The following is a 16,542-nucleotide window of genomic DNA, read 5'->3' on the forward strand; positions in this document are numbered from 1 at the left end:
TCGACGTCGACAGCGACGGCGACGTCGACGTCCTCTCGGCGTCCACCGGCGTCGACACGGTCGCGTGGTACGAGAACGACGGCTTTCAGTCCTTCACCGAGCGCGTGATCACAAACTCGGCGGACGCCGCCTTCTCCGTGTTCGCGCTCGACGTCGACGGCGACGGCGACGGCGACGTGCTCTCGGCGTCCCAAGACGACGACACGGTCGCGTGGTTCGAGAACGACGGGTCGCAGTCCTTTACGGCGCGCGTCATCACGACGCTCGCGGACGACCCCCGCTCCGTCTACGCGCTCGACGTCGACGGCGACGGCGACGTCGACGCCCTGTCGGCGTCCTACACGGACGACACGATCGCGTGGTACGAGAACGACGGCTCCCAGTCCTTCACCGAGCGCGTCATCACGAACGCGGCGGACGGCGCCCGCTCCGTCTTCGCGATTGACGTCGACGGCGACGGCGCCGTCGACGCGCTCTCGGCGTCCCAGACTGACGACACGGTCGCCTGGTATGAGAACGACGGGTCCGAGTCCTTCTCCGAGCGGATCATCACGACGCTCGCGTACGGCGCCTACTCCGTCTTCGCGATCGACGTCGACAGCGACGGCGACGTCGACGTGCTGTCGGCGATCACCATTTACGACACGGTCGCGTGGTACGAGAACGACTGCGCCTCGCGCGCGCCGACCGCCGCGCCGTCGACGAGCCCCGTTCCGTCGGCGAGCCCCGCTCCGACGGCGCCGAGCCCGACGCCGGAGGCGACGACGTTCTGCACGAGCGTCTCGTTCTCCGCGGCGCAGACCGTCGCGATCGCGGACGCCCCGAACGCCGTCGTCGCGATCGACGTCGACGGCGACGGCGACGTCGACGTCCTGGTCTCATCCTACGCCGACGACACCATCGCGTGGCACGAGAACGACGGGTCCCAGTCCTTCACGGAGCGCATCATCAGCGACTCGGCGAACCAGGCCTACAAAGTCTTCGCGATCGACGTCGACGGCGACGGCGACGTCGACGCGCTGTCGGCGACCAGCGAGATCGCCGGCGTCATCGCGTGGCACGAGAACGACGGCCAACAGTCCTTCGCCGAGCACGTCATCACGGACGCAAGGCAATATTCTCGCACAGTCGTCGCGGCCGACGTCGACGGCGACGGCGACGTCGACGCGCTCCAGGCGACCTCTGCCAGCGATCCATTTGTCGAGTGGTACGAGAACGACGGCGAACAGTCCTTTACCGGCCACGTCATCACGACGCAGGCGACCGGCGGCTTCAACATGGTCGTCGCCGACGTCGACGGCGACGGCGACCTCGACCCGCTCGTGGTCGGCTACAGCGACGGCTTTGCGTGGTACGAGAACGACGGGGCCCAGTCCTTCACGAGGCGCGTCATCACCCAGGAGCTGGACACCTACGCCGTCAATGCGGCGGACGTCGACGGCGACGGCGACGTCGACGGCCTCGTCGCGACCTACGGCCAGGATATGGTCGCGTGGTTCGAGAACGACGGAGCGCAGTCCTTTACCGAGCGCGTCGTCACCACGCTCATGGACGGCGCCTACGGCGTCTACCCGACGGACGCCGACGGCGACGGCGACGTCGACCTGCTCGCGATAGCCCACGCGGGCGCCAAGGTCGCCTGGTACAAGAACGACGGGTCCGGGACCTTTGAGGAGATCGACGTCGACGACCGCGACAAGCCGCGCGCCCCCGCCGCGGCCGACGTCGACGGGGACGGGGACGCGGACTTCCTCGTGGCGTTTGCGACGCTCGACGACGTCGTCTGGTACGAGAACGACTGCGCGACGAGCGCGCCGACGCCGGCGCCGCGGCCGACCGCGCCGACGCCCGCGCCGACGGCGACCTCGGAGCCGACGACGGCGGCCCCGACGCCTCGTCGTGTGGTCTTCTGCACGAGCGTCGCGTTCGCCGAGCGCGTCATCACCGACTCGGCGGACGGTCCCCGCTCCGTCTACGCGCTCGACGTTGACGGCGACGGCGACGTCGACGCTCTTGCCGCGTCGGGCGACGACGACACCGTCGCGTGGTACGAGAACGACGGCTCCCAGTCCTTTACGAAGCGCGTCATCTCGACGCTGGCGAACGGTGCCTACTCCGTCTACGCAATCGACGTGGACGGCGACGGCGACGTCGACGCGCTGTCGGCGTCCAGGGAAGACGACACGGTCGCGTGGTTCGAGAACGACGGGTCGCAGTCCTTTACGGCGCGCGTCATCACGGCGCTCGCGGACGACCCCCGCTCCGTCTACGCGCTCGACGTCGACGGAGACGGCGACGTCGACGCGCTGTCGGCTATTGCCGTCGACGACAAGGTCGCCTGGTACGAGAACGATGGGTTCCAATCCTTCACGGAGCGCGTCCTCACGACCTTGGCGGACGCCGCCTACTCCGTCTACGCGGTCGACGTCGACGGCGACGGCGACGTCGACGCGCTCTCGGCGTCCGCTGACGACGACACCGTCGCGTGGTACGAGAACGACGGATCCCAGTCGTTCGCCGAACGGATCATCACGACGCTGGCGGACAGGGCTTGGTCCGTCTTCGCGATCGACGTCGACGGCGACGGCGACGTCGACGCGCTGTCGGCGTCCTACAACGACGACACGGTCGCGTGGTACGAGAACGACGGCTCCCAGTCCTTCACGGAGCACGTCCTCACGACCTTGGCGAACGGCGCCTGCTCCGTCTTCGCGATCGACGTCGACGGCGACGGCGACGTCGACCTGCTCTCGGCGTCCTACCAGGCCGACACGGTCGCGTGGTACGAGAACGACGGGTCCCAGTCCTTCACCGAGCACATCATCACCGACTCGGCGGCCGGCGCCCGGTCCGTCTTCGCGATCGACGTCGACGGCGACGGCGACGTCGATGCTCTCGGGGCGTCCTACTCCGACGACACGGTCGCGTGGTACGAGAACGACTGCGACCCGGCCCCGACGGCCGCGCCGACCGCGCCGCGGGGGACGCTCGAGCTCGGACGGTTAGACGACGTCTACATGGACGGCGTCATCGACGAGCTCTACGTCTACGCGACGGCGCTCACGGCGGACGAGGTCCAGTGGCTCTTCGACGCGCTCACGTCGATCCCGTCGCTCGCGCCGAGCATCGTGCCGAGGCCGTGTGGAAATTCAATCTTCAAGCCGACTTCAATGTGCGCGTATGCGACTGTTTTCTGCTGTGCTTCTAGAACTCGACGAGAGCAATCGACTCGTCCAAAAGTTTTGAAGTTTGGTCGGGACCCCCCGAACCAGTGGTTGTATTCCACAGGTGCCGAGCCCGCTTCCCACGACGGCCGCGCCCTCGCCGGCGCCGAGCAACGCGCCGTCGGCGGCGCCGAGCCCGATTCCGTCGGCGCCGCCGAGCTACGCGCCCTCGGCGGCGCCCTCTCATGCGCCGTCGCCGTCGCCTACGGGCCTGCCCTCGAATGCTCCGTCGGCGGCGCCGGCGCCGAGGCCCTCCTTTGCGCCCTCGCCGGCGCCCACGGGGCCGCCGACGAATGCTCCGTCGCCGGCGCCGTCCGCGCCTCCGAGCGCCGCGCCGTCCAGCTCGCCCTCATATGCGCCGTCCCCCTCGCCGACCTCCCCGCCGTCGAATGCGCCGAGCTCCAGTCCATCTGGTCTGGCCCGAGAGTCCAGACAAAAAAGAAACGCGCGCAATCACGACCCTCGAAACCGTAGGCGCTCCGTCGGGTATTCCCACCATGCAGCCCACCCCTGCTCCATCGTCGCTTCCGAGCGGCGCCCCGTCCGCATCTCCCACGACGCCGCCCTCGGCGGCCCCCACGCCCGTGCCCACGAGGTCCCCCTCGGGCGGCCCATCCGAGCAGCCCACGCCAGCGCCGTCGTCGCTTCCGAGCGGCTCGCCGAGCGCGGCGCCGTCGTCGCCTCCTAGTCTGTCGCCCACGGCACCGCCGTCGTCCACGCCGAGCGCCTCACCGAGCGCGAACCCTTCCCCCGCTCCGAGCGCCACGCCCGCGGCGGCTCCATCGTCGCTTCCGAGCGGCGCCCCGTCCGCATCTCCCACGACGCCGCCCTCGGAGCAGCCCACGGCGTCGCCCAGCGCGACGCCCAGCACCCTGCCGAGCGGATCGCCGTCTGTCTTCCCGACGTCGTCGCCCAGCGGGGCGCCCAGCGGCTCTCCGAGCGCCTCGCCGAGCGCGAACCCTTCTTCCGCTCCGAGCGCCACGCCTGCGGCGGCTCCCTCGAGTGTTCCCAGCGCGTCGCCGAGCTCCTCGCCCAGCGCCGAGCCCAGCACTACGCCCAGCGCGTCGCCCAGCGCGACGCCCAGCACCCCGCCGAGCGCGAGGCCGTCCGCGTTCCCGTCGTTCGCCCCGACGGCGGCCTTCGTGCACATCGAGTCCGTGGGCACGCTCTTCACCTGCGTGTCGAACGTCGAGTGCGACGTCGTCTGGACGTACCGCGGCAGCCTCGACGCCTGCGCGACCGTGACGTTTACCGTGTACGACGCGACGGGCGCCGAGGTCGCGTCGGAGGAGGTCGCGAACGGCGAGGGCGGCGCGAGCGCGTCCATCGTGACGCCCGGCGACGCGGTGCTCGAGACCTACGCGATAGCCGTCGCCTGCGTCGGCCACGCCGTCTCGCACACCGTCGACTTCGTGGTGTCGGCGACGCTCGCGCCGACGGCGCCGCCGACGACCTTCTCGCCGTCGCGCGCGCCGACGCTCGCGCCGGCGCCGGCGCCGACGCGCGCGCCGACGCTCGCGCCGTCGCTCGCGCCGTCGCTCGCGCCGACGTCGCTCGCGCCGACGTCGCTCGCGCCGACGCTCGCGCCGACGCTCGCGCCGACGTCGGCCGCGCCAACTTCGGCCGCGCCGACGTTCGCGCCGACGCGGGGCGTGCTCCCGACGTCGGCGCCGTCCGAGGAGCCCGGCGGCTACGAGGTCCGCGGGAGCGTGTCCTTCGGGGGCATGGACGCGGAGACGGCGGAGTCGCTCGCGTCCGTCTTCGAGTCGGCTATCGCGTCCGTCGCGGGCGTCGACGCCGACAGCGTCGGCGACCTCACCTTCTCCTCCGGCCGCCGGCGCCTCGACGACGCGTCGAGCGTCGACGTCGGCTACGCGCTCAGCGTCGACTCGCGCGACGAGGCCGAGGAGGCCGCGTCGACCATGGGCGACGCCGACACGTCGTCCATGACCGAGGCCCTCGTCGCCTCCGCGGCGGAGGCCGGCGAGGCCGACGCCTTCGCGTCCGTGACGACGTCCGCGCTCTCGGCGCCGGAGATCGTCGCGCTCGCGCCCGCGCCCGCGACGGCCGCGCCGACGGGCGCCTTCCTCGCCATCTCGGCCATGGGCGTCGAGTCGACCTGCGTCCACGACGTCGCCTGCGAGGTCACCTGGGTCTACCGCGGCGACGCGGCCGCGTGCGCGACGCTCGACGTCTCCGTCGCGGACGTCGACGGGAACGTCGTCGCGACGACGACGACGGCCAACGACGGCTCCCAGATGACCACGGTGTCCGGCGACGCCGAGGTCAACGAGTACACGCTGGCGCTCGCCTGCGCCGACGACCCGTCGCTCGCGGACGCCGTCGCGTTCCGCGTGTCGTTCACGCCCGCGCCGACGCGCGCGCCGAGCCGCCGCCCGACGAGCGGCGCGCCGACGCTCGCGCCGACGGCGCCGTCCCTCGAGATCACGGCCGTCGGCACGCTGGCGACCTGCGTCTCCGGCGTCGACTGCTACGTCCGCTGGGACTACGTCGGCGCCGCGGCGGCCTGCCGGACGGTCGACGTCGCCATCGCGGACGCGGACGGCACCGTCGTCGTGAGCGGAACGGCGGACAACGACGGCGAGCTGACGTCGGTCGTCCGCGGCGACGCCGAGGTCAGCGCGTACACGATGACCCTCGCCTGCGCGGACGACGCCGCCGTCTCGTCGTCGTTCGACTTCCAGGTGAGCTACACCCTGGCGCCGACGCGGTCGCCGACGACCCTCGCGCCGACGACGGCCCGCCCGACGACCCTCGCGCCGACGACGGCCGACCCGTCCGCCGCGCCGACGCGGCCGCCGACGACCGCGCGGCCGTCGCCGCCGCCGACGCCCGCGCCGACGCCGCGGCCCGGGAACCCGACCGCGTCGCCCCTGCCGCCGACGCCCGGCCCGACGCCCGGCCCGACCACGGCGGCGCCGACGGCGGCGCCGACGGTGACGCCCTGCGCCGTCCTCCGCGCCGCGGGCCTCGTGCGCGCCGCGCCCGCCGCGCGCGCCGCGGCCTTCTCCGCGACGGGCGCCGAGGTCGTCGTCGAGCTCGACGCCGAGTCCGACATGGGCGGCGCGGCCGCGGGCGAGGTCGTCGACTGCGCCGAAGTCCTCGCCTTCGCCGGCGCGGACGGCGCGGCCTGCTACTGGTCCAGCGGCTTCGTCGTCACCGCGGACGTGTCCGGCGCGCTCGACCTCGCGCCGGGCGACAACGTCACGGTCGTCGCGGGCGCGCTGCGGCGGTCCTGCGACCCGGCACAGGACCGCTGCGACTGCGAGCGGCCCAACAACGCGTCGTCGGCGGCCGCGGCGCCGCCGGACCCGCCGCTCGTGCCCGTCGCGCGCGTCGACGGCCCGACGACCGCGGCCGCGTGCGAGGGCCTCAGCCTCGGGTCGAGCCAGTCGACGGGCGGCGGCGGCCGCGAGCTCGCCTACGCGTGGAACGCGACGCTGACCATCGCGCCGGGCGCGCCGGCCGCGAACGCGTCGGCCGCCCGCGAGAGGCTCCGCGGCGCGCTCGCCGCCGCGAACGCGGGCGGCGGGTCGGCGAACCTCGCGCTCACGTCCGACGACCTCGTGGCCCTGGCCGGCGGCGGCGCCTACCGCCTCGACGTCGTGCTGGCGCTCGCCAACTTCCTCGGCGGCGCGTCGGAGCCGTCGGAGCCCTTCGCCGTCGCGCTGCGCACGGACGCGCCGCCGCAGCTCACGATCGTCGGCGGCGTCGTGCGCGAAGCGACGCGGCCGGGGGCCCTAAGCATCCGCGTCAACGCCATCGCCACGTCCTGCGACGGCCGGCCCGCCGCGAGCCGCGCCGTCGCGATCGCCTTTTCGCTCGACTACGCGGTCTTCACGGACGGGTCGGCCTTCGGGACGGCGACGGTGAACTCGGCCTTCGACCTCGAACCGACGGGCCTGGCGTCGACGTCGAGCGACCAGCGCTACTTCAAGCTCCCGGCCTACAGCCTCGCCGCGGCGACGTACTACCGGCTGGCCGTGACGGCGACGGACGTGGCCGGCGGCTCGAACGTGACGTCCTACGTGCGCCTCGACGTCGCCCGGTCGAGCGTCGTCGCCGTCGTCGCCGGCGGCGACCGCGTCGCGCCCCTGGCGGGGACGCTCGCGCTCGACTGTGTGAAAATCAACCACTGGTTTGGGGGGTCCCCACCAAACTTCAAACCTCTCTAGCTCGGTCAAATCGAAGTCGATTCGGCTGATTTTTGGACGGATCGATTGCTCTCGTCGAGTTCTCGAAGCACAGCGAAAGATTCTGGTCCAAATCGTTCGATTACGCTCACATTGAAGTCGGGTTGAAGATTTGATTTCCACACAGGCGCTCGACGCGCGCGACTCGTACGACGAGGACGTCGACGGTTTCTATGGCGAGGACGCGGGCCTGGCCTTCGCCTGGACCTGCGCGTCGTTTGCCTGCGACGCCCTGCTCGAGGGGTTGAGGCACGAGCCGGCCCTGGAGCTCGACGGGCTGGACCTGGGCGTGGGGCGCTGGGCGTTCACCGCGAACGCGACGGCCGCGGACGGCCGGTCGGACGCGGCGACGGTGACCATCGAGCTCGTCGACGACGACCCGCCGGCCGTCGCCATCGACGCCGGCGACGTCGGCGCGCGCGTCGCGTCGTCCACGAAGGTCGTGCTCTACGGCGAGGCGTCGCCGTCGTCGCTCGGCCGCGCCGTGTCGCCGGAGCGGCGATTCAACACGACGTGGCGCGTCGTCGCGGGCGACCTCGAGAACGCCGAGCCCCTGTCCTACTGGGCGCGCACGCCCTACCACGCGTCGGCCCCCGCGGGCGACCGGGACCACGACCTCGTGCTCGCCGTCGGGTCCCGCGTGCAAATCCGACCGCCGGTTCGGGACGTCCCGACCGCACTTCGACACGCTCTCGAGCTCGGCCACATCGATTTGGCTGATTTTTGGACGAATCGGCTCGCGTCGAGTTCTCGAAGCAGAGCATCCGTGTCGAACCGTTCGACTACGCGCCCGTTGAAGTCGCGTGGAAGATTTGATTTGCACTTAGGTCGGGTCGCTCGTGCCCGGCGCGACGTACGCGCTCCAATTGGACGCGACGCTCGAGGACGGCGGCGCGGCCGGCGCGGCGTCGATCACCTTCTACGTCGCCAAGCCGCCGTCCGCGGGCCGCGTCTTCGCGACGCCCGGCGCGGGCTACGCGCTCGAGACGGAGTTCGACCTCGAGACGACGTCCTGGGTCACGGAGGACTTCCCGCTGTCCTACGCGTTCAAGTCGCGGTCCAACGCGTCGGAGTCGACGCTCCGCGCGCCGACGCTCGAGGCGACGCTCGCGGACGTCATCCTGCCCGAGGGGTCGCCGAACGTGACGGTGTTCGTCTTAGCCATCGACGCGCTCGGCGGCTCCGCGGTCGCGTCCGCGTCCGTCTCCGTGCGGCCGACGGCGCTCCGCGGCGCGGCGCTCGCGAACCTGACGAACTCGCTGCTCGACACGGCATTCGCCCTCGGCAGCGGCGAGGCCGTCTGCCAGACGGCCGTCGCGGCGGCGGGCGCGGCCGCGGGCGACGCGGACCTCACGGCGACGATGGTCGACGCCGTCGGCTCCGTCGCCGCGGACGTCGACGCCGACGCGTCCCTCGTGGAGCAGACGTCGTCGGCGCTCGCGTCCGTGGCGTCCAACGGCACGGGCCTCGAGCCGTCGGCCGCGTCGTCGGCGCTCGACGCCGTCGGCGCGCTCGCGGGCTCGTCGACGGGCGTGGGCATCACGGAGGCCGCGGCGGCGGGCCTCGGCGACACGCTGTCGAGCCTCCTCGACAGCCCCCTCTTCGCCGCCGCGGGCGCGGCGGCGCGGCGCCGGCGCCTCGACGAGGGCTCCGCGTCCGCGGGCGACGCGCTCGGGTCGTCCGTCGACGGCATTTTAGCGGCGCAGCTCAACGGCGCCGTCGCGGGCGAGTTCGCGCAGACGCTGTCGTCGTCGAACCTCAAGTCGGCGGCCCAGCGCCTGCCCCCGAACTCGACGACGCCCGGCGAGTCCCGCGCGCTCGCGCTCGACGGGGCAGGAAAAGAGTGCGAGATTCCCAACTTCAAAGGCTCCTATCTCGGTCGTTTTCCACTCGTTTCGGCTGATTTTTGGACGAGCGATCATCTCTCGGAACGGTCTCGAAGCGTGGATGTGATTTCCGGAACGCGCGCGCGCGAAACACTCACGTTGAAGCGAACTTGAATCACTCTTTTCCTGCCCAGGCGCTCGACGGGTCGTCGTCGGGCGCGGAGCTCCCCGGCAGCCTCGGCGGCGACGACAACATGGACGCGTCCCTCTCCGAGTACGCGACGGACCCCTACGCGTCCGACGACGGCGGCGCGTCGCCGACGTCGAAGGTCGCGCGCTTCGGGCTCAGCGGCGGCGCGGGCGCGGACGCGCCGGCGCGGCGGCGCCGCCTCGCGCGGCGGCGCCGGCGCCTAGGCGTCGACGGCAACGGCACGAACGCGACGGCCGCGGGCGGCGACGGCGCCGTGGTCGTCGGCATCGACATCGAGAGCCTGTCCCTGGAGAAGATCATCCAGAAGATGATCGGCGCGAACCTGACGTGCGACTGCGGCTTCGTGGGCACGAAGACCTTCCTCTGCAAGGACAACGCGACGATCCTGAACAACACGTGCGACGGCGGGCCCGGCTCGTCCGTCGAGGCCTTCTGCCCGATCATGGTCGACACCTGCTCGTCCTTCGCCGCCGGCGCGAACGGCTCCGCGGGGTCGTGGATGCCGACGTGCGAGACCGTCGAGCAGGACGACGGCTCGACGAGCTGCAGGTGCGACATCTTCCCCGACGAGCCGGCAGCGGATTTCGGCATCTCCGACGAGTACGGCAACGTCGGGGACGTCTACTTCTCCAACCTGACGTCGCCGCCGGACCTCAGCCGCGCCGTCTACGTCATCTACGCGCTCGCCGCGCTCATCGGCGCGTGCCTCTTCTTCCACGTCTACGGGAACCGGCTCGACCGCCTCGACGACGCGCGCCACGCGCGCGAGCTCGCGGAGGACCTCGACGACGACGACCCCTACGAGGTGCCCGAGGGCGTCCAGAAGATGCTCGACCCGGCGCTCAAGCGGTGGCACACGGGCCTCTGCATCGACCACCCGTTCTATTCCTACTGGTTCTACCACAGCCACAGCGCGGGGCGGGCCGGCCGCGCGTGGTTCTGCGGCTTCGAGATCCTCATGTTCCTCTACTCCGTCGCGTTCCACACGAACCTCGTCTTCCCGGACGTCGAGGACCAGTGCGCGGCCTACGCGACGTACACGAAGTGCCTCGGCCTCAAGACCTACCTGCGGGGTAAGATGGACTTTGGCCGCTGGCACCTCGAGCCCGCGGATCTCTGCGAGTGGGACATGTGCTCCCAGGCGTGCTTCATGGCCGAGCCGGTCATCGGGGACATGTCGGCCACGTACTACTTCATCCTCGCCGTCATGTTCGTCGTGCTGCTGCCCGTCGTGAAGATCTTCGAGTTCATGGCCGAGGGCTACCTCATGGCGCCCGTGCCGCCGGCCATCGCGGAGCTCTGCTGCTGCGTGGCCGAGCACGTCGAGGACCACTGGACGCGGGCCCCGGCCCAGGCCTACATGAAGCACACGAACACGAAGCGCGAGCTGCTCAAGGCGCAGTCGCGCATGTTCCCGGGCGACGTCGAGGCGGGCGACGGCGACGTCGAGGCGGGCGCCGGCGCGCCGCCCGCGGCCGAAAACGCGGGCGGCGCCGCGCGGCGGCGGCGCCGCCGCGCGAAGAAGCGCCGCGGCGGCGCGCCCGCCGCGAACGCCGAGGCCGCGGGCGAGCCGGGCGCCGCCGAGGCCGCGGGCGAGCCGGGCGCCGCCGAGGCCGCGGGCGAGCCGGGCTCCGCCGAGGCCGGCGCCGCCGGGGCCGCGGGCGCCGAGCCGGGCGCGGCCGCGGGCGCGAGCGCGGCCTTCGCGGACGCGGGCGACGGCGACGACGCCGCCTTCGCGGCGCCCCCGCCGACGCCCGGCGGCGAGCTCGCCGTGCCCGTCGCCGACTTCAACGACGTCGGCGACGACGTCGCGCGCGCGGCGTCGTCCGACGTCCGCGTCGTCGAGGACGCCTCGCCGTCCTTCGACGCGGCCCTCGAGAAGGTGCTCGCGGCCGACGGCGCCGAGCTCGCGGCCGACGGCGCCGAGCCGCCCGCGGCCGTCGACGAGGCGGTCCGCGGCGCCGGCGACGAGCGCGGCGCGCCGCCCCCGGTCGGCGCGGCCTTCGCCGAGCCCCCGGCGGACGGCGAGGTCGCCGTCCCCAGCGTCGTCGTCGACTTCAACGACGTCGAGGACGACGACGTCGGCGCCGCGTTCGCGGAGCCGCCCGACGACGGCGGCGCCGTCGCGATCCCGAGCGTCGTCGTCGACTTCGGCGCGGGCCACGAGGAGTCCAAGACCGTGGAGCCGTTCCTCTCGCCGCCGCCGCCCCTCGTTCCGCCGCCCCGCGCGCCCGAGGTCGCGGCCGCGGAGCTGCTCGACGACGACGGGCTCCTCGCGCTCGCGAAGATCCGGGCAGCAAAAGGGTGCGAAATTCCCAACTTCAAAGGCTCCTATCTCGGCCGTTTTCCACTCGTTTCGGCTGATTTTTGGACGAGCGATCATCTCTCGGAACGGTCTCGAAGCATGGATGCTTTTGTCGGAACGCGCGCGCGCGGAACACTCACGTTGAAGCGACGTTGAATCACCCTTGTGCTGCCCAGGCGAAGATTTTAGACGAGCGCGGCGCCGCGTTCGCGCCGCCGGTCGCGTCGCCCGTCGCGAGCGACGACGAGGACGGCGACGCCGAGGACGGCAGCGACGACGGTGACCACGCCGAGGAGGAGGCGCCGGCGGCGACCTCGGCCGTCGAGGACCTGCTCGGCGAACACGGCCCGCGCGCCGTCGACATGCTCGGGTCGTGGGTCGACGTCATGGAGGCGAACCTGCGCGCGTCCCTGAACATGGAGAAGGTCGCGCCCAAACAGCTCAAGGCGACGCAGTCGAGCGTGCTGGCGCTGCTGAAGACCCAGACGGGCCTCGCGGCCAGCGACCGCGACGCGCGGGCGCGCGCGTGCGCGAAGCGGCTCGGCCCGCTCGTCGTCGAGGCCGTCCTCATGCGGAGCGACGAGATCCGGGCCCAGGAGGCCTGCGGCGCGACGCCGGGCACGCGGAAGCGGCTCCGCGAGATCAACGACGCGTTCCTGGCCAAGTGGCACGGCCACCTCCTCGGCGAGTGGTCCGACGGCGCGCGCGACGCGTTCGACCGCCACGTCGAGGCCGTCCTGGCGAAGCGCATCCTGCGCGCGCTCGACTGGCACGACGCCATGGCCGAGGACGCGGAGGCCTACGCCCGGGAGCGCCTCGACGCCGCGGAGGAGGACGGCGGCGCCGTCGACGCGGAATCGTTCCGCGACGCGCTGACGCGGCGCAAGGAGGCGACGCTCGTCGACCACCTCCGGTCCGAGATCCTGACGTCGACGGAGCGCACGGTCTTCGCGGTCTGCTCCGACCGGCTGCTGGGCGTGCCCCTGGACCCGCCGGACGAGCCGCCGAGCGTCCGGTCGTACGTTGTGGCGTGGCTGGGCATGGCCGTCCTCATGTCCTACATGGCCTACTACCTCATCACGACGGGGTCGCAGTTCGGCCTCGAGAAGAGCCGCCAGTGGCTCACGTCCGTCGGCATCTCCGTCGGGCTCTACTTTGCGTTCATCAAGCCCATCGTCTGCATGATCGTCTACGTCTTCATCCCCGGCGTCGTCAACGGCATCGTCGCGGCGGCGTCGCGCCCCCTCGAGCGGCGGCGCTTCCCCTTCAAGACGCCCCTCCCCGACTCGTCGACGGCGTTCCTCCTCCAGTGGCACCCGGAGCTCGCGGGCACGCCCGCCGCGGAGCACGTTTTAGCGACGCTCGGCAAGGGCGAGGCGCCGGGCACCATCGATCAGCGGAACCGCGACGAGCGGGCCCTCACCAAGGCCGAGGTGCTGGGCATCCACGAGGACTTCGTGCCGTCGCGGTCCGTCGTCGTCACCGTCGCCGTCGTCCTCGCGAGCGGCCTCTTCCAGCTCAACGACGACATCCAGGAGGTTATTCTGGAAGAGGTCTTTTGTTTTACGCCCATGATCTCGGGCCCCATCGTCGGCTTCATCCCCCTGCCGGAGTCGTCCGTGGGCAAGGGCGGCGGCATCTCCATGGCCGTCGGCCTGATCGTCATCGTCCTCGGCGGCCTCGCGATCTACTACCTTTTGACGGGGTGGGCCGCCCTCCGGGCCTACGTCGTCGACCGCGCGCAGGAGAAGCACCGCAAGAAGATCGCGAAGAAGCGCGCGAAGCAGGCCGCCGTCGCGCGGCAGCCGTCGGCGCGCCGCCTCCGGCGGCCCGACGCGCGCGCGGCGCCCGAGCGCGACCCCGACGCGCGCGCGGGGCCGCAGGACAGCGAGCACGCGGGCCCCTCGGACGGCCCAAACGACGAGGACCTCGCGCTGCTGCCGCGCGCCGCGGCCGTGCCCGTCGACGACGACGCCGTCCATCCCGTCGAGCGCAAGCTCGCGCAGGACGCCGCCGCGATGAAGCTCGCCGCCGACGCGTCCGACCGCGGCACGGCGACGCCCGACGAGGCCCCGGAGTCGGCCTTCGGCGCGCACCACGACGACGAGAACCCGGCGCCCCCGGGCGTCGTCATCAAGTTCGAGGACGACGGCGACGCCCAGAGCGACGCGTCGCCGCAGCCGCCCCGGGCCGACCACTTCAACGCCGAGGAGGACGACGCGCGCCTCGTCCTCATGAAGGCGCCGGACCCGTCCGCCAGCCTCTGAACAACCCCCCCCCTCCCTGCCCCCTTCCCCTGTGCTCCATCGACCATGTGCTCCCTCGACCCGTCGACAGCCCCCCCGCCTCGCCCCGTGCGTGCAGAACGCACCGTTCGTCTTCGATGTGGTAACAAGTGTGATGTGACTCGAAGCGGGGACGTGCGCTGGCAAGATGAAGGCGAACTTCGGCTTCAATCGCCGACTTGCCACAGAGACAATGAGTGCATAAAAGAGAGCGCATGGGTTGCTAGCTCATGGAGGCCTTCGCCGTATGCTGCCTCGGCGAGGGCGACGCCTGGTCGACGGTCGGCGCCGGCGACGTCGGCGCGCTGGCGCGGCGCGGGGCGGCGGCGCTGGGTGCGCTGGGCGTCGGGCCGAACCGGCTCGTGGCCTGCGCCGCCGAGTCGGGCCTGTGGCTGCCGCTGTGCTACCTGTCCTGCTGGGCCGCCGGGGGCGCCCTGGCGCCGCTCGACTTTGGTCCCGAGGGCCCCGGCGACGACGCGCTCGCGTCGGTCGTCGCGCGCCTCGACGCCGCGGCCGTAGTCCACGAGCCTCCGCACGCGGCCAGGGCGTCGGCGTGCGCCGGAACGGTCCCCGTCGTCGACGCGGCCGCGCTCTTCGGCGCGCCGGCCTGGGCGGCGCCGGCGAGTCCTTCGGACGGCGCGGATCCCTCGCTCGGCGCCGGCCGCGCGGCCGCGGGCGACTGGTCGCACTGCTTCTTCACCTCCGGATCGACGGGCGCGCCCAAGGGCTGCCTCGTGACGCGCGGCGCGCTGCGGCACTACGCCGACGCGCGGAACGCCTTCGACGGCGTCGGCGCCGGCGCGCGCGTCCTCGTCGCGTCCGCGCACGTCTTCGACAGGGCAGGAAAAGGGTGATTCAACGTCGCTTCAACGTGAGTGTTCCGCGCGCGCGCGTTTCGGAAACAGTACCCACGCTTCGAGAGCGCTCCGAGAGATGATCGCTCGTCCAAAAATCAGCCGAAACGAGCGGAAAACGACCGAGATAGGAGCCTTTGAAGTTGGGAATTTCGCACCCTTTTCCTGCCCAGGTCTTCGACCCGACGGCCGGCGACGTCGCGCAGTGCGCGTTCGCCCGGGGCGCGGCGCTCTGCGTCGCCCGGCGGTCGCTCGTGGTCTACGCCTTCGCGGACGTCGTGCGCTCGTCGAAATGCACGCACCTGACGACGACGCCGCGGCTCCTGGCGACGCTCCTCGACGAGCCCCGGGACCGTCGCGGCGCGTCGCTCCGCGTCGCGGCCGTCGGCGGCGAGGCGCCGTCGCCGCGCCTCGTGCGCGCCTTCGGCGGGCGGGGCGGCGGCTTCGCGCTCAGGGTCGTCTACGGCGTCACGGAGTGCTGCGTCTACCAGTGCGGCCGCGAGGTCGCGAGCCGCGACCCCCGCGCGGAGATCGGCGACGGACAAGAGAGCGAAATTCCAAACTTCAAAGGCTCATTTCTCGGCCGTTTTCCACTCGTTTCGGCTGACCTTTGGACGAGCGATCATCTCTCGGAACGGTCTCGAAGCGTGGATGCTTTTCCCGGAACGCGCGCGCGCGGAACACTCACGTTGAAGCGACGTTGAATCACCCTTGTGCTGCCCAGGCGGAGATCGGCGACGTCGGCGCGCCGCTCACGCGCCTGACGACGGTCGCGATAGCGGACGGCGAGGTCCTGTTGGGCGGGCCGCTGGTCGAGGGCGCGAGGTATTTGGGCGACGCCGCCGCGACGGCGCGCGCCTACGGCGAACGCGACGGCCGCCGCTTCTACCGCACGGGCGACGGCGGCGCGCTCGTCGCCGGGTCCCTCGCGCTCGGCGGCCGCCTCGACGACCAGATCAAGATTTTCGGCCGCCGCGTCGAGCTCGGCGACCTCGACGCGCAGGTCGCCGCGGCGCTGGGGCCGCTGGCGACGCACGTCCGCTGCGCCGCGCTCCCCGGCCGCGACGCCGGCGTCGCCGCCGTCTGCGAGAGCGGCGCCGCGGCGCGCGCGGACCCGGCCGTCGACGGCGTCCTTTCGGCGCTCGCCCTCGCCGTCTGCGCCCGGCGCCTGCCCCGCTACGCGGTGCCGCGCGCGGTCCTCTTCGGCGGCCGGCTCCCCCGGACGGCGACGGACAAGCTCGACCGGCGGCGCTGCGGCGCGCTCGCCGCGGCGGCCCTCGCGGACCGCCGCGCCCCGGCGGGCCGCGCGCCCCGGACGCGCGCGGAAAAGGCCGTCGTCGACGCCTTCGCCGAGGTCGGCCTCGGGGGCGGGAGGAGCCGCGCGCTCGGCGTCGACGACTCCTTCGCGGCCCTCGGCGGCGACAGCCTCGCGGCCGTCCGGGTCGCGCGGCGCCTCGAGGCGCGCCTCGCCTGGGGCAAGGACTTTTTGGGGAGGGAGGAGGCCTCGTCAAACGACGCGTTCGACCCGCGGAAGCTCGTCGCCGCGCCGTCCGTGCGAGCCTACGCGGCCTCGCTCGCCGCCGCCGTCGGCGACGGCGACGACGCCGCGGACGACGACGTGAG

The sequence above is a fragment of the Aureococcus anophagefferens genome (genome assembly GCF_000186865.1).
Source record: "Aureococcus anophagefferens unplaced genomic scaffold AURANscaffold_9, whole genome shotgun sequence".
NCBI classification, from domain to species: domain Eukaryota; class Pelagophyceae; order Pelagomonadales; family Pelagomonadaceae; genus Aureococcus; species Aureococcus anophagefferens.